We start from the raw sequence: 19,266 nt of genomic DNA, 5'->3' as shown, positions 1-19,266 counted from the left end.
TCACTCTGTAAAAATGACAGAGTTACCATTATTTTTGCTAAACTGTCCGGAATTAGTTGTTTTTAAATGAAACCATGAATGAAAGGTGCTTTGAGCTTCATGACTCCTGCCCACTCTGTGAGTATCAGCATGTTGAAAGTAAATGACGTTTTTTCTTCTTGCAATAGCAGCTGGTCTGCCCACTTTTACTGGGAGAGGACCAAGCTTCTCAGCGGTCTGTTTATTGCAAAGCACATGACAGGAATTAACATTTTGGACTTTAGGTTGTACAGATGTTTCTGATGGTTTAGCTTTATGCCGTTGCTATATGCCAGCAAAAAAAGAAAAAAGTTACTGGACTGAAAGTTATCAGAACTAGATTTAGCAGAAGCAAATTGGTCCACTGATGGTTTTCATCGTTAGCTGAAAAGATGATTCGCCAAAAAAGTTAGCTTTGCCAATTACCAGTTAGCAGATTAGCGGAACTGTGCCCACCACTGGCTAGGAGGCATTTCAGTATTTAAGCCTGCCTCTTTTTGCTTACAGCCATATAGTCTCACTGACGTCCACAGATTTTGGACCACTTTTTCTGTTGTGATACTTCTGCACAGTGGTTGTTACCAAACAATCTACTGTAGTTACTTATTCTGCCAAGCCACTTACAAAGGTTTTATGATGACTCTGAAAACACTGCACATTTTCTCAGCTCCACCTTCAGCCATTTAGTTAAGTCAGGTGTGTGCAGTCAGTCAAGAGCTGGGAAAAACCAGACATGACTGTTCAGGTGTGGGCGGACCAGGGAAAGATGGAAAGTGTGCTGTTTCGGTGATCCCTCAAGACCAGAAATGAGGAACAATGCTGCAGAAGCTCTGACCTCTTCTCATCCCAGAACATGGGAAGGTTTGTTAGGGCAAAGAGAGCTAGCTGTTAGTTTCTTGCAGTGTCCCATGTATGCATGCAACCACTAGCACAGCCCAGGAAACTTGTTTAACATGGCCATTAATGCAAACTTACAAAATCCTGAATTTATTTAGTACAACCCCAATTCCATCGAAGCCACGCTGTTGTAACACGTGCAGAATGTGGCTTGACATGGTCTTGCTGAAATAAGCAAGGACGTCCCTAAAAAAGACATTGCTTGGATGGCAGCATGTGTTATTCCAAAACCTGGATGTAGGACACAATGTCCATGATTTCCAAAAACAATTTGAAATGTGGACTCATCAGACCACAGCACACTTTTCCACTTTGCTTCCGTCCATTTCAAATGAGCTCGGGCCCAGAGAAGGCAGCGGCATTTCTGGATGTTGTTGATGTATGGCTTTCACTTTGCATGGTAGAGTTTTAACTTGCACTTGTAGATGTAGCTTTGAACTGTGTTAACTGACAGTGGTTTTCTGAAGTGTTTCTGAGCCTACGCGGTAAGATCCTTTACACAATGATGTCGGTTTTTAATGCAGTGCTGCCTGAGGGATCGAAGGTCACAGGCATTCATTGTTGTTTTTCGGCCTTGCCGCATACATGTCGGAAGGTTCTCCAAATTCTCTGAATCTTCTTATTATATTATGGACTGCAGATGATGGAATCCCTAAATTCCTTGCAATTGAATGTTGAGAAACATTGTTCTTGAACTGTTGGGCTATTTTTTTCACACAGTTGTTCACAAAGTGGTGATCCTCGCCTTGTCTTTGCTTGTGAATGGCTGAGCCTTTTGGGGATGCTGCTTTTATACCCAGTCATGACACTCACCTGTTTCCAATTAGGTGTTCTTTGAGCATTCATCAGCTTCCCAGTCTTTTGTTGCCCCGTCCCAACTTTTTTGAAATGTGTTGCAGGCATCCATTTCAAAATAAGCAAATATTTGCACAAAAACAAAAAAGTCTATCAGTTTGAACATTAAATATCTTGTCTTTGTGGTGTATTCAACTGAATATAGGTTGAAGAGGATTTGTAAATCATTGTACGAGGTCTGTGAGAAAAGTATCGTACCTTTTTATTTTTTCAAAAACTATATGGATTTGATTCATATGTTTTTACGTCAGCCAAGCTTGAACCTTCGTGCGCATGCGTGAGTTTTTCCACGCCTGTTGGTTGCGTCATTCGCCTGTGGGCAGGCTTTGAGTGAGCACTGCCCTCTCGTCGTTGTTTCATTGCGAGGAAATGGCGGAATGATTTGGGCTTTTTTTTCTATCAGAATTTTTTCAGAAACTGTTAGAGACAGGCAGCTAGAAACCATTTGAAAAATTTATCTGGCTTTCTGTGAAAATTTTACGGGCTTCACAGAGAATAAGGAGTGTTACTACAGCTTTAAGGACGGCCCACAATGGCGCGCGCCGCGCTCCGAGCCGCCATCGAGAGGCAGAAACCACCACATCATTTCCAAACAGATCGCTGTGTGGAGCTGGGACCGTCGTGTGGAATTTCTTTGGTTATCACAAGAGCTGGACATCAGCCATTTTCCGGCAGATTTCACTTTTAACAAGAGATTTTGTCATGGAAAGCCGCGCGGAGGCTTCATGCATCACGACCGATTCGCTGAAGAAGCGAGACAAAGGAACACCTCTGTTTCGGAGTGTTAAAGGACAAGTTGGGACAGTACTTGAACTAATCATGTATATCTAAACACTTCCATCAGGAAACAACTTAATCTAACCATGAAATGTAATGATTCATCAAAATCAAACATTCTACTTCTCATTTAAAATGTCAAACATAAACTGATTGCATCATTAGATCCTGAAAAAAAAAATAAATAAAATTCTGCGCACATGAGAAGCCTTGCATGACTCAGCTGAGACGGGCAGAAGGTGACTAACATTCATCAAATTTTCAGCAGAACAGCATGATGGAGGAGAGGGGTGCATGGAGAGTACACAGATACCATTTAGAGAGATGTTAGAATAGGAAAAAGAATACATACTTAATGCACATGCACTTAATGCTGAGTAAAACATTGCATCCTTAGCACCACCTCTCATTTTATTGAAATCGATCCCATTATTGATTCTTCTTATTGATCTGATTCCTTATCGATTCCCTTATCGATGCCTCCTGTGAACTACAAGTAGGCTTTACAGGTTTTGTATGTCAACAACATTTTGAGTCTTAAAGTAAATAAATATGAAATTGGCCACTGGATCCTTGATCTCCGGACATAAAGACAAATAAACAAAATCTGTAATTTTTGTCAAAAGCATTTCCTTTCAGACATTAATGGCATGATTGTCTCTCCATTGATGCCTTTACGGTGTCAAATCTTGCGCATAATCATGTTCTCGCTGCGGAGGCTGAGATTTCGTTGTCAGTATAAATAAGCGTTTGCGGGTGTTGGAATGGACAAGCAACAAGCAACTTGTTTGCAACATTGCGTCGTTATGGAGGTGAGTTCAACCAAAGTATGTATTTAGGTGTTTAACTAAGATAATTGTTAGTCTTTAATGTGAGTTTTATAAAAAAAAAAAAAAAAAAAAAAAAAGCGTGTTGGTGTTAGGGTTGTGTGTCATGAACCGGTTCTTTTCGGGTATCCTTAAGAAATGATTTGATCCATCGACATCAGTAGCCTTTTTGCTTAATGATTCCCTTATCGGTCCTTCAGTGTTATGCTGAGCCGTTATCAAGCCTCCCTCCCCAGCGCGCAAAGGATTCTGGGATGCTCTAAAACCGTGAATACATCTGAGCTGAAGGTCTGCAGCCATACAGTCTTGGGCTGCTGCACATCAGCGCAGGACATCTCATTTTGGAAGAAAAAAAACATTTTGATCAATTGCAGTTTATTGTTTGTATTAGCGGACTCAACTCAGCAGAGAGCGGCGCAGCATTAGGAGCAATGGAATAGAGGATGATTCTCTTTTTTCTTTTTTCTTGCAACAAGATAGGAATCCCTATTAATCACTTTAATCTGCACAAAAGTGACTCATGACACATATTTTATAGGCTTTGAGAGGGGTTAAGTAGCAGAGTTGCCGCTTCTGAAGAGAAGCGAAACAATGAATCAAGGACGCAGCAGATTGAAGCATTACTTCATTGGTTCAAGGTTCCAAGCAAAGCCGCACTGCAGAAACGGTTGATTGCAGACCAGCTGCAGGGTCTGTAATCAATGTAGAGAAATTATCATTTTCCCGCCAAACACCCTCAAAACAACAGCTGCTCTAAAGGACCGATAAGGGAATCGTTAAGCAAAAAGGCTATTGATGTCAGTGAATCGAATCATTTCTTAACGATACCCAAAAAGAAAAGGTTCCCGATACCCAACCCTATGCATGTGTCATTTTTTTCCTCAGTCAATGAGTACTTCCCCACCTCCAAATGTGTGCCTTGGTCAAGTGCATCATAGTACTTTTTGTTTTGTTAGTTTCATTTTGTTCTTTTATTCAGTCTACACTTGCAGGCTTTTCTGTGATGGGCGAAGTGCCGGCTCATTCGTCCACTTTTTCCTCAACAATTTGTGGCTTTGTGACTTTTTATCCTTCCTTCAGCGATCGCTGTGTGACCGAGCCTTAAAGGTGTGGATGTTTTCTAGTCAGAGGTTGAATCATTGATGACGTGTTGTCATGGCACAACAGTTCTGTTTTACAGTAGACACATTGCCTTCTTAGTCTTATTACTACTTCTTATTGTCCTTCTTAGTTTGAAATGATCCAAAACTTTGGACATTTTCTGCCTTTGATGGACAGTTTCTTGACACTCCACCTTCACAGAAACCTTAAGTCTGAATGTGCTGTACGTCAATAATAACCCATCATGTGGAACAATGATGCCGCAGCTGAGCAAGCCACGTAATGTGAATGATGCGTAGCAGATGCTTTTTTAATACAAGGACTTTGGTGACAGGAATTAAATGAAGACATTTTTTGTAATCAAATTATTCGAGTTACTCAAGTAATCATTTCAGCCCTAATATATTGCTTATGTAGTATAGACATGTAGACCTGCTGAACACGGCCACCAACTAGACATTTGTGAGCTTGTTGCAAGAAAGAATCTTATCACATGCATGGTGGAAATTTGGAGCAGGTGTGATTTTGTTATGAGTAGCTTGAAATAAGCTTGTTTGTCGGTTTCCTTTGTTTCTAAAGTCTAGGTCTGGTGGCCACCAACCCCTGCAGATGATTTAGGGAATAACCCTGTTGTGTCTGATTTGCAGATGTTCATGCTGGATTTTTATGGTCGCAGATTGAGTTAAAACGGATCATCAGACACAACAGGGTTATTTCCATTCTAATCCAATTCCATCGTTTGCACAGTATGTTTTTCTGTAAGTAATTTGGTCGATGATTTGTTGTGAAAGGGTGTGGTCAGCTCATCAAAGCTTACCGTCGCAACAGCGTCTTCATGCCAAACTGGAAATTCTGTAAGCAGTCCCATAGATTACTCTATCTCGTCAACTGCATTGAGTTAAATCCATCAATCAGTCCAGTTAAATCTATTAAATTGATGCATTTCGGGATCATTGTCGCTGCACTAGTTTCTGTCGGTAACAGGCGACAGCGTCATTGACACCTGCACAGCAACGCAGTCAGGGGGTGAAGTAACACATCAAATGTGAAAGGGTTTTAATATTTTGCCACCATCCATGCGAAATTTTATGGTCTGAAATCTCACGATTAAGCAATCCACATTTGCGGAAAAAAATGTAATTGGTTTAGAATGTTAAATAATTAGAATAGATTTCCATAATAATGTCATTTGTTTAAGTTTGCATCTGCCAAAGAGGTTATGTATGTTAATTAGCCAGATATCTAAAAATTGTATTAAAAACATTTCAATGGCATTTGGTGGAAAGGAATTCATTGGGTCAAACAAGCATAATATTTTGAATTTTCTATTGATTTTTTCATGGTACTTCTGATACTCGATTTTCTATGATTTAGAAAATTTATAGGTCTAAGAATGCCTGGACACTCTTTAGTGTACTTCCCTGTAAGTAAGTACATTATGCAGGTGTCTGCAGAGGAGCTGCATTGAAGTGGTGTACTTCTTTGCTCTTGGCAACAGACATAACTGCATTTTGCCAGAGTGTCATGGAATTCACACCCTGCCATCAGCTGTCACTCATACTAACCTCAGCCTGGATGGGATTTTTTAAAACTAGTACATTAAAGGAGACCTGCATTGAAAAAAATGCAGTCAGATTTTTTGAACAAAAATGACTTACATTTACACGAGATCCTTCTGAATGTAGTAAAGTAAATCTGCAAGCCCAGATCTGTCATTCAATGGAGAAATCTCCATTTGAAAATGACAAATTTACAGCTAACATTTAGCCCTCCGCAAATTGTCTCTCTCATCATGGACGCTGCCGAGACGTCACGGACAAGACCCTCTCCCAGCATGCATTGCGCCAGTTGTAATTTATGGATTTACGTCAGTTTGCATCTGCACCTTTCTCTTGTCTTATACGGAAGGATCTACTTTTTTTAAAACTTCATATTGTCTTGCGGCACGTTTGGTGAGTACACATTTCTTTTATTTGTGCTTGAAAATTATTTTGGGGTACTTTTTCATACGCCCGTTTGATTGAGTGGTGTCGCAATGAAAATCTACTGTCTTTCGCCTCCGGTACCGTCGCGGGATATGGAGGTGAGACCTGCAAAGAATCCCAGTCATTAAAAATATATAAACCTCTCTCAGCGTCCATGGAGCTCTGGGGCTCCGATTGCCGAGACGTGCGGTGCTGTGGATTTTGCCGCAAGAAGTCTGTCCTTGCAGCAATAGGTGTACCGGCCGCTTCGCATTAAAACAGCGAGCGTAGCGGAGGCAGAGAGCGGGAGAGGAAGAACGGCGCCCGCTGTCGATGTCGTTGCTGATCTGAGCACACAGATCTGTATCTCACATTCATTGCAGTTTACTTTTGGATGTTGAAACCAGGATGTGTATAAGTAACATTACTAACAGATAAAATCAATTTCAGTGTGGGATCGGACTGAAGGCGGGAGCGCGTCGTCTTGTCCCTGACGTCATGGAAATGATACGGCTGTACAAACTATTTTCACAGAGGGCTAAATTTTAGCTGCAAATTTGTCATTTTTAAATGAAGATTTCTCCGTTGAATTACAAATTTGGGCTTACAGATTTACTTTACTGCATTCACAAGGGTCTTATAAATACATATCAGCTATTTCTTTCTGAAATCTGACCACATTTATTTCAATGCAGGTCTACTTTAAAGGATTTGTCCCCTCGAGTTTTGAAACAAGTACGGGGAACCATCAGCAGGTTCTGATTGGAAGACCTCAAGCTCCTGCTGGAAACATAAGGCTGGATCAGGTCCATAATGTATTCCCTTTACAACGCTGTTTGTGCTGTTTGTTCCAGAGTAATATATATAAAATGCCTGAAATTTGGTTTGCATTTATGAAGTTCTACGCAGGTAAAAGGTAGCAGACATGGAATAATTGTTTTAGCAACTTTTCAGGGTCATGCCTACAGTATCTTATAAATGTTATGAAAGGCATAGAAAGTAACAGCTAAATTTTAGCTGCAAATTTGTCATTTTTAAACGAAGATTTCTCCGCTGAATTACAAATTTGGGCTTACAGATTTACTTTACTGCATTCACAAGGGTCTTATAAATACATATCAGCTATTTCTTTCTGAAATCTGACCACATTTATTTCAATGCAGGTCTACTTTAATTAAAATAATATACAGGGGTCACTTGTTGAAGTTGTGCTGTTCCTGAAGACTTTGTGTCCTTAGATACTGTAACTATTACTGTATGTGCTTGTGGTATTGATTTGTCATCTATTGTTTCCCATAGAAGGCGCTAAACATGTCTTTGATCTGTCTCCAGCCTTGACCAAAGTGGAAGTGACTTCAGTTTTCTACCTCAGTTCCTCAGTTTGCTGACGAGGGCTGTGAAATGTTGAAACTTTTGTCTGTATTAGTTAAACCTTTGTCCATTTTCTGTTAGATTTCTACATACATGGTAAAGTAGACCCATACATCAGTTGAACGGTAAACACTTGCAAAACTGATTATCCTTATTTTTTCAGACTCTGCTGTGGAATGTGTGACTCATGAGTTATTTCTTATTTGAGATCATCCCTTTTGCAGCTTCTAATCACTAATTCACGTGACCTGATTTGATGATGGCCATCTAGGGCCACCTATAATGTGCACACTGAAATATGTTAATCCACAGACCAGGGCAGGCTATGTATATCACAAGGCCAGGCCGAGAAGTTGAAGCCCCTGCACCTCAACTCTACTCCGGTGTTGTCTTCTTACCAGTCACCAGACTATTTAAAGCTACTCTATGCCCCAGAAAGTATTTGGAGGTTAAATGTTACAAAAGAAAGCATATGCTTGGCTCCAAGGAGGTTAAGTATCCAGTAGACATTTCCATCAATGAAAATGTGCAAAAATATATGTGACTTGATCCTTAGTTGGTCAGGGTGGCAGTGAAAAAAATCATTTGCATGTAGACCTATTGGTTGGGACTGGGAAGGATAAGATGGCACACTGGAGGCCTGCATGGCAGAGATAGGTAGTGTCAATGCTGTGCAGTGGGATCATGATTCTGGTCTGCTTTCTTTCTCTCCTCTTATTGCTCTTACATGGCTTAACATCAGAAAAAAACTGAGTTTTTTTTTTTTGTTTGTTTCATGTACGTGGGCCATAGACTCTACTCATTAAAATAAAGCTTATTAAAAGCTGTCACCATTTTAATAACTAGGCCACCTCACTTAGCTGATCTTCAGCTGAAAAGGTGTTGATACTTGTATACATTTGTCTTGTATGTTTTAGTTTTAAAAACTACTGTATGTGAGGTTTAGTGTCAGACAGACAGTACAGTTGCCCCCTGGGTCCTGTGTCAAGGGGCCCCAGAAAGGCCCTCCAACATTGAAATAACCCGACTGAATAATTAGTCAAAAATGCATACCGTATTTTCCAAAGTATAAGTCCCATTTTTTTTCTCACTAGGTTGAGAGGTCCTGCGACTTATAGTCCGGTGCGGATTATATACTGGAAAAAAAATCATGACTCATAACCATGACTTTTCATCACAGTTGAAAGGAGAAACACAATGTTAAACTACCTTTCTTGTTTGAAATAAATGAGAGAGGTGGATACTTCCTAATGGTGTTCAACTACTTTCAGCATGCACTTAAAACGTAGTTGGGTCACAATTAAAGCATTCGTTATATGAGCGATTGTGATGGTGCCACTATTTTGAGCTTTTCCCCATGTCTTTGGTGATCGTTGGGCTCCAGAGATAAAATACAATTAGCGGTCATGCTCATTTCAAGCAAATAAATGTGTTCATCAAATAACAAAGTAGAGCCCGACCGATATATCGGTCGGCCAGTATTATCGGCCTATATAAGCCCTTTTCAACGTACTCACTATCGGCAGAAATTTTGCCGATAGAACGCCGATAATTTCTCATAAACAGAACAGTTACTGAAATAATGTTTGTGTCGGCAATGTAAAATGTCCTTGCACCGTTTGTCCAGTAGATGGAGCTCTGACTCCATTCAACTGAGAGCTGCTTACACCCCTGCTTAAATGTGTCCATCACCGGCCCCCGTAGTTCGCCATCACACTGCACTGATCGGCTGACAGAAGCATACAAGTAAGTTTATAAGGATCTATATCCTTATCCTGAACCTATATCTAAGTTGCAGCAACAAGAAGTACAAGATCAGATGTATTTCACAACTCTTTTTTTAAGGATATGTATTTGCTAATTTCACAAAGGTTTACAGTAATTCTTGATTGCATTTTTTGAACTTGAAAATTCTTCTCTGTTATAAAGTTAATCAATATGAGGACAAAGCTTCAGCTTTTAGCTAATACCTTTTTTGTTAAGGGTCCAAAAAAGAACATTTTAATCATTTAAAAAAAATAATTTCGGCTGATTTATCGATTGGCATTTTATCATCCAAATATCGTTATCGGCATCGCCCTCAAAAAAATCCATATCGGTTGGGCTCTACAACAAAGTTTCCCATCAAATGACACAACTGTGTAAATGAACTGTTCCTGTGTGGTGCTGCTGCCACAGTGTGCTGATTTAAACTGGACTTGGCGTCCATTTTTTTTTATTATTTTTTTTCGGACCATTCTCAGTCACTTTGGGAAATGTTTCACAGTCCAGGCTAGGGTCAAAAAGTCAGTGTGATAATCCATCTTGAACTATGAAATGATGAAGTGAAAAATTCCCAAACAGCTGACTATGCCCTGTATAAAGACTTAAATAAAATCCAGTCTGTATGGAGACTCAAGTAAAATCCAGCCTGTCGTCCAATCACTAAATGGAGGGAGTCCTTGGGAAGATCCATGATCAGGACCCCACATATGCCTAGAGGCGCTGCTGCTGGGTCCATTCTCCCTCTCGGACCTCGAACGCCCTCTGGTGTGGCCCTGGGGCCTGCCCCCATGTGGCATTGAGGAAGCCACCTGCGAATAGGGCCGGTGGATCTGTGCCTTCCAGTGGCAGCAGGGGGAGAGGGCAACTGCTCCCTCTGCTGTGGCATGAGCCCAGACCTGCATCTCACCCCAGCCTGACAATCCCTGCCCTGAAATTAAAGATCTGACGTAGAGGCAGCAGAGGCTGTCTTCTTAAACAGGAAGTGGAAGTCTAAAAGCAGGAAACAAGAAGAATAACATAGAAAGAAAGACATTCTTTGTTCTGAAGAAAGGATGTTTTTAACTGGAAGTAAGCTTTATTTATATAGCACTTTTCTTAGACCAAGGTGACAAAGTGCTTCACATGATATAAATAGACAATAAAAAACAACACATACAAATATAAAAACAACCAAGTAATCGAAACTAAAATGCCAGTTTGAAAAAAATGTCTTTAGTTGCTGTCTAAAACATCCACAGAATCCAGTGAGCGAAGGGAACAGAGAAGAAGAAGAAGAGGCGAGATGCCACCGCTTTAAAGGAGACCTGCATTGAAAAAAATGCAGTCAGATTTTCTGAACAAAAAATGACTTACATTTACACATGAGATCCTTCTGAATGTAGTAAAGTAAATCTGCAAGCCCAGATCTGTCATTCAACGGAGAAATCTTCATTTGAAAATGACAAATTGTCCCGCAAATTGTCCCTCTCATCATGGACGCTGCCGAGACGTCACGGACAAGACCCTCTCCCAGCATGCATTGCGCCAATTGTAATTTGTGGATTTACGTCAGTTTGCATCTGCACCTTTTTCTTGTCTTATACGGAAGGATCTACTTTTTTTAAAACTTCATATTGTCTTGCGGCACGTTTGGTGAGTACACATTTCTTTTATTTGTGCTTGAAAATCATTTTGGGGTACTTTTTCATACGCCCGTTTGATTGAGTGGCGTCGCAATGAAAATCTACTGTCTTTCGCCTCCGGTACCATCGCGGGATATGGAGGTGAGACCTGCAAAGAATCCCAGTCATTAAAAATATATAAACCTCTCTCAGCGTCCATGGAGCTCTGGGGCTCCGATTGCCGAGACGTGCGGTGCTGTGGATTTTGCCGCAAGAAGTCTGTCCTTGCAGCAACAGGTGTACCGGCCGCTTCGCATTAAAACAGCGAGCGTAGCGGAGGCAGAGAGCGGGAGAGGAAGAACGGCGCCCGCTGTCGATGTCGTTGCTGATCTGAGCACACAGATCTGTATCTCACATTCATTGCAGCTTACTTTTGGATGTTGAAACCAGGATGTGTATAAGTAACATTACTAACAGATAAAATCAATTTCAGTGTGGGATCGGACTGAAGGCGGGAGCGCGTCGTCTTGTCCCTGACGTCATGGAAATGATACGGCTGTACAAACTGTTTTCACAGAGGGCTAATTTTTAGCTGCAAATTTGTCATTTTTAAACGAAGATTTCTCCATTGAATTACAAATTTGGGCTTACAGATTTACTTTACTGCATTCACAAGGGTCTTATAAATACATATCAGCTATTTCTTTCTGAAATCTGACCACATTTATTTCAATGCAGGTCTACTTTAATTAAAATAATATACAGGGGTCACTTGTTGAAGTTGTGCTGTTTGTTCCAGAGTAATATATATAAAATGCTTGAAATTTGGTTTGCGTTTATGAAGTTCTACGCAGGTAAAAGGTAGCAGACATGGAATATTTGTTTTAGCAACTTTTCAGGGTCATGCCTACAGTATCTTATAAATGTTATGAAAGGCATAGAAAGTAACATTTTGGTAGTATAATGTTCTTTTGCAATTGTTGTCATGTGGTTTCTCTATGTTTAGACTGCAGTGACTCTCTGGTGCGCAAGGGATTATGGGATATCTCAATAGGGCGGATACTGAGAATGGCAGCATTCAATTTCCCAGAGTCTTGACTAACAGGTGCCATATTGATTCCAATACCAGAGTAATTGCGCTTACTGTAAGTTTAAAAATTAATTATAGAGTCTGTTTAAAAAATGGAACTGTAGTCTACTGATATTGACTAATGTATATTGTGCCAGGCCACAATATAGCACCAGTGGAAAAATACCAACAAATATTATTCTGGAAATCAATAGTGCATCTGCATTATTTATTTATTTTTTTCTGTAGCTCTGCTGCTCACAATGGTCTATTCATTTCTGCAGAGGTAGAATCTCACACACTGCTACCACTCTGTAAATTCCCATAATTATATAATAGTAGTCATTAGTCATTCTGTATGGAAATAATGACTGAAAATCTTTCATAATTTAACTTCTAAAAGTGCAGTGTACTGTATGTGTGTGTGAGCGTGCATGCCTCCTGATTGTGTTTTAATTGTGTTTATGCAAAGAAGAAGATATCCTTTTTTTGTTATTAGACTGCCTTCACATGACAAACATTGTATGGCACATTTCTGTCCCAACTGCCATTTTCCACAGAGTAGAGAAGCGTTCCATAGGTTAAACAGTAAGACACATGAAGTCATCAAATGGCTGTGTAGTAGCGAGATGTAAGCAGTAGATGGGGCGTTTTATTGCTGTAGAATTGTTATGTATGCTTCATCTGCATTACCTTTTATGTAATGGGCAATATGGACAGCTAAAGATTGGTTTTTGATTGAGATGAAAGGCTCTGTTAACTTGGACATGAAAAATAACTTATTAAAAAAGTAAAAAAAAAAAAAACCTATATCTAAGTTGCAGCAACAAGAAGTACAAGATCAGATGTTTTTAAGGAACTCTTTTTAAGGATATGTATTTGCTAATTTCACAAAGGTTTACAGTAATTCTTGATTGCATTTTTTGAACTTGAAAATTCTTCTCTGTTATAAAGTTAATCAATATGAGGACAAAGCTTCAGCTTTTAGCTCATACCTTTTTTGTTAAGGGTCCAAAAAAGAACATTTTAATCATTTAAAAAAAATAATTTCGGCTGATTTATCGATTGGCATTTTTTCATCCAAATATCGTTATCGGCATCGCCCTCAAAAAATCCATATCGGTTGGGCTCTACAACAAAGTTTCCCATCAAATGACACAACTGTGTAAATGAACTGTTCCTGTGTGGTGCTGCTGCCACAGTGTGCTGATTTAAACTGGACTTGGCGTCCATTTTTTTTTTTTTTTTTTTTTTTTTCGGACCATTCTCAGTCACTTTGGGAAATGTTTCACAGTCCAGGCTAGGGTCAAAAAGTCAGTGTGATAATCCATCTTGAACTATGAAATGATGAAGTGAAAAATTCCCAAACAGCTGACTATGCCCTGTATAAAGACTTAAATAAAATCCAGTCTGTATGGAGACTCAAGTAAAATCCAGCCTGTCGTCCAATCACTAAATGGAGGGAGTCCTGGGAAGATCCATGATCAGGACCCCACATATATCCTTTTTTTGTTATTAGACTGCCTTCACATGACATTGTATGGCACATTTCTGTCCCAACTGCCATTTTCCACAGAGTAGAGAAGCGTTCCATAGGCTAAACAGTAAGAAGACACATGAAGTCATCAAATGGCTGTGTAGTAGCGAGATGTAAGCAGTAGATGGGGCGTTTTATTGCTGTAGAATTGTTATGTATGCTTCATCTGCATTACCTTTTATGTAATGGGCAATATGGACAGCTAAAGATTGGTTTTTGATTGAGATGAAAGGCTCTGTTAACTTGGACATGAAAAATAACTTATTAAAAAAGTAAAAAAAAAAACCTGATGTGATACAGTTTTGTATACGCTACATTTTTGTTGTCAATTGGCATACCTGACATTTATACAAAATAAATATGTTGGTCAGACAGCACAGCGGATGAGTGGTTAGCACTATTTCCTCACAGCATTAAAATCATGGGTATCATTTCCCACCTGGCGTTTCTTTGTGGAGTTTGCATGTTCTCCTTGTGTTTGCATGGGTTCCCTCTGGTGCTCTGGCTTTCTCTCATATCCGAAGGACATTCAGGTTAGGTGAATTGGGTGTGAATGTGGTCTGCCTGAAGTTTCTTCCTCAATATCATCAGATATTGAGGAATATCATCTTACTCATGTGAAGCGCCTTGAAGCAGCTTTGTTGTGATTTGGCGCTATATAAATGAAATAAATTGAATGTGTTTAATCGCTGGGCTATATATGCACAGACTGGGGTCCCATCCAGGGTGTGTGTACCCTGCCTCCCGTGACCCTTAATTGGAGCACGCGGGTATAGAGAATGGATATATTGATCAACTGGAACCTTTAAGTGTAAAAGAGCTGTTGCAGTGTATTGCACGAGTGACACTGATGTGCTTCATTGCAGTGTGTAATTACACTGTAAATGACATGAAACATAAATAACACCACACACATATACTTGATATTCTGCCAGTTTAAGTTTAATTGTATGCACCATGATGTCCAATTTTATTGACAAAACTAGTGAGTCGTATTTGATTCTTAAATTACATCTGTAATTAACTGAATGTTATGTGATAAACACAGATCGACAAAATAATGATGGAACTACAGTCACAACAGATGTAAAACTATTTTAACTTTTTGTTTGTTTTATTTAATTTTATGCTACAGTGTGTAGGATTGAGGTTCAATGGAGAGGATGTAGATTGCATAATGCCTTTGTGTTTTCGCTTCTTGTTTTCAGTTTCTTGTCAGCAGGTATGCATGCTTCCTTGGGTTTGAGGACCATCATTTTTGTAGAATTGAGGATGCTAATTATTGCTTGTTAGCCTGCGCTAACAACTGCACAGTGTACCCAGTTAGTAGGCGAGTATTGTGACCTTTTCGTCACTATGCATACCATCCAACTCCAAGCTATGTAAACCCGAATGCTTATTGGATTTAAGCATTCTCAAGTGATATGTATTTGTGTAATGAGGGAGGGTGTGGCCTAAATTGATTAACACCATATATCAAGGTGTGCATAATTATTAGGTAGCATCTTTTCTTCAGGCAAAATAAGACCAAAAAAAGCTATTCACATGTTCCTCCTCCTTTTCTCTTCAATCTATCCAATGAAAAATGATCTTTTTCATTAGTTTGATTGTCAAGTAAGTGTGTTGTAATAACTTTATTAGCTGAACTTTTAATTACCCAAGGCCAAAATATGGCCATTGGGTATTGCTCAACAGAAGTCCATTCCTACTGTCAGGGTCTTCAAATTCATAGGGAGCATGCTTGGCACACAGACCTTAGACAAGTTAAGTTAAGATGGTTAACCTTGACCTATTCTAAGGGGTCAAAAGGTCACATTCTTTCTACACTCTTTCATTCAATACATGCTCATAAGGCCGAAGGTACTTGAGCATTGCGTTGTATATTTTTGATGATCTCAAGAGCCGAAAAATACTTGGGCACCCCCAAGATCTTTGACTTTCTTCTTTGACCCAGGTTGAAAGTTTTGTCTGCTCATCACCTCCATTCTCTCAAATATCTTATTTTGGTTGAAAAGAGACCAATTCAAGGCAGTAGGCTTGAATTCAGATATGGGAAACACAGGTTATCTGTTTGATAGCTGTGTTTTGTTCTTTTAACTTTCTGCAGCTGACAAACCAGTTTAATGGTTCATTACTGGATCTGTAAAAAAAAAAAATACAGCATTCATAGTTCAATGTTCTGAGCTTGTATCTCAACTGACCTGCTTGGAGTTGGAGCATATCAAAATGGAGGGTCAGTCTTTCTACTGCTCTTATAAAGAATTACCCCCCCCCCAAGAAAGATTAGCAATTCTTTATTTGTTTATTTTCAAATTAAAGTCACAAGGTCCCTCCTGCTTTTCTCTTTGGTTCATCCAATGAAAATGATCTTTTAAATGCTAAATTTTCATGTGTGTGTGTGTAAAAGGCCTGTCATTATATGATGTGTGCTGTCATTCGGAGATTATTCTAAAATAAATGTAGTCGGCATATTAAAAGAGAAGAAAATGAATATCAGTGACACAATTGTTTGACTTTTTAATTTTATTCACCAGATGTTGCCATCAAACTGTTGCCTTACCCTGCCTCAGAATTCCCCTCATCCCCCAGTATTTTACATTTGGAAGGGATTTCAAGTTTGTCAGTCCCAGATATTCCATGCAATTCCAGAGTGACCAGAGAGGCCAGTCTGTCCACAGCACTGGGACAAAAAAAAATAAAAAAATCTTTTGAAATGATTACTATCTCTATAGCCAGCCATCATCTTTTCTTCTTTTCCTGTTGGCCTGTGTCCACTGTCCAGCTTTGGCAATCTGGAGAGCCACTGCACCACATAAATGTTCACATTAAAATCATGTATAATGTCACAAGTCGTTCTTTAGGCTGTCTGCAGCGACGTCAACAGACAGAGATGGAGCCAGAGAGCAAGGAAAAATGTAGAGGACACAGCAGTGACCTTTAGAGATCTCAACAGGCTGCTGCCTATTTGGAGTTGAGCTGTTTCTGTTAGGAGCATTCACAGCCAGATGAAGATGAGCATGTGGCTTAACATGTAACACTTTCATGATCACAGTTAGTTTAGCAAAGTGCAGGAATTACACATAAAGCAATGTCTATTGCCTTCAGCATCCTGGCTCTATTTACCTCCAACGAGGTGAGGCTAATATGCTAATTGTAATTGTTAGTCTAAAAGGAGCCTCTGGTTTCTTTCTGTGCACCAGCAATGTACCAGCAAAGCCAACATGCTGCCATTGCACCACATTTGGCAGCTTCCCAGTGAACGTCCAATAGTTAAGTGTACCTTAGACACTAATAAGCAAGAATGTCTCTTATGGTAGAAGATGGGCTGACAGCAAGGGCAGCCTGTAAGTAAGTGGACTTACTACTCAGTGATTTTACCTCTTGACTTCTGACATTTTTCTGAGTGGTTGTGCAGAATGAGCAGTGCAGCTGTCAATTACAGCCTTGTTTGAGGCTGTCAAAAGTGAAATTCCCACAAGGTCCCATCTCAGTCAGGTTCTGTCTGTGGTTCAGAGTTGCTCTGAAAGCTGTGAAATGTTTCCAGACATGAACAAACTGAGGCACTTTGGTAAGGTGCTTTGTAAGATGATGTGCCAAGTACTGAGCTGCCAATTGCAGTGTGCATAGCCGTCATGCTCACTGCACATTGCTCACTGCTGACATGTCATTTAAGAGGGATGATGATCGAGCTTCATCATGTTTTCTGCACTCTTTGCCGTGGAACACTTTAATTGCCTTAATTATTGCAACTTTAGAGTTGCTTCCTGGCATTTTGGCAAATGTGTCATTTTAATTACTTGAAATGCTTATCAAAGGAATAGTAGTCATTTGGAATATATATGTTAAACATTATGAAAAAATAACAAATGCAAAGTTGTCTGTAGTTAATAATTCACAGGGGATTTGTTTGCTGCTTTTTGCTGACCTCATTAGAAACCATTTAAAATCTACATTATATAACTATGGTGACGGCTCTTGTCTTGTTCCATGTTCACCCCCCAACGTAGTGTGACATCTTAAAGGTCTAGGTCCTTGGGACATTTTGGTGACACTGGGGTGTGTGTGAAGGGGGATGTACTGTATGTACAAGTAATACAACATTGAAATGAAATACTGTGTAGTGGTGTAACTCTGCTGTGAAACAAGTGTTAACACCTTTATGCATAACATGTAGTCTCTGGAGATCTGGGCACAAACTAAGTTGAAATTCCATTGTCAACATGGGCGCAATTTGGTGGGGGATGTCCCCCCCACCTTTTCAACCAGGGGAGACAGAATATGGTATGCCCCCCCACCTTCTGACATATATGTGTGTACTTGAAACATGCTATGCCAGTCTTATGTGCAAACCATGTCAGTCTTATGTGCAAAACCATGTCAGAATAGTATCTCTGTTTCTGCAAGTTTGTATTTTTAGCAGCATTGACTTGTTTACAACACCTGTTTCTTGTTTGTCACATTCAGAATTTTCTGGGACTGCCTTTGCCCAGATTTGAAACCAAAAATAGTTGCCTCTAGGGACGAGTGTCTACATATAAGTATCAATGGACCATATGCTAATTTACTAAATTCTGAAAGTTAGAAAAGGAAATCAGAAAAGCTATCTGGGACCTCAGAAAGCCCATCTGCAATTATTGCTTGATCTCCAAAATCAGTCTATGCAAGCGAAATTATGTTCAGTATGAGTGTTGTCATTAGTGCCACTTCGAAAATTAAATTCATGATAATTTATCCTAAACTTATGATCTGTTGTTTTTTCAAACTTATGCAAAAACAAATCTTGAGAAAAAAAATACAGTATGCGATAGTTAATAATTATTAAAAGCCTGTTCTTTCATATTTATGAATACATTTTACCACATTGCAGTTGTTTTTTAATGAAAACTCAACCTATCATTCTTTTTGAGTTCTGCACATGTGGTGATACCTTATTTACACCAGGATCTTAAAAAAATCGATGCTGGCTATTCTCAGAATAAAGTACTTATATCCACAGTTTCAAATTGCATAAGTCAAATGGTGTCCACTTTATGGTCTTCTCAAAACATTAAAATTACTGTTCTGGATGCTCAGAATGCATCTGAGCTTATCTAGAAACCGTTGGCTTCAGGGGGCCTAAAGTGGCCCCCAGACCCCTGGCCTATGGGCTTTGCCCCCCCCCCCCCCATTTCTAGTTCTAAATTGCGCTCTTGATTGTCAAACATATGATTGATACATTAAATATATGCAAATAGCTCACTTTATTTGTTTAATATATATCAGCAGTGTGAACAAGGATGAAAAAGGTCAACACACTGCATTGCACTCAGAGTGGCTGTCAGAACACAATGTAGCCATTTTGAAAAGATATGTGATGACACACTTCTGAGCTCTATGCTCCTGGGATGCTGGAAGACTGCCATGATGATGCTATGCTGTGTTATGACATAATTTATATTGGCCCAAAGTTTAGCACTATTAGAAAAGTCCATAATATCAATTATGT

The 19,266-nt window shown here is 39.5% G+C and overlaps 1 protein-coding gene across 5 annotated transcripts in view; it reads left to right on the top strand.

The window, feature by feature from the left end:
- Positions 1-19,266, top strand: part of kcnma1a (potassium large conductance calcium-activated channel, subfamily M, alpha member 1a) — a 461,512-nt gene that overhangs the window by 17,900 nt on the left and 424,346 nt on the right. The window lies entirely within an intron of this gene.

Source organism: Thalassophryne amazonica, chromosome 13 (genome assembly GCF_902500255.1).
Source record: "Thalassophryne amazonica chromosome 13, fThaAma1.1, whole genome shotgun sequence".
NCBI lineage: Eukaryota > Metazoa > Chordata > Actinopteri > Batrachoidiformes > Batrachoididae > Thalassophryne > Thalassophryne amazonica.
The sequence above is the reverse complement of the archived record's forward strand: the minus strand, read 5'-3'. Positions and strand labels throughout refer to the sequence as shown.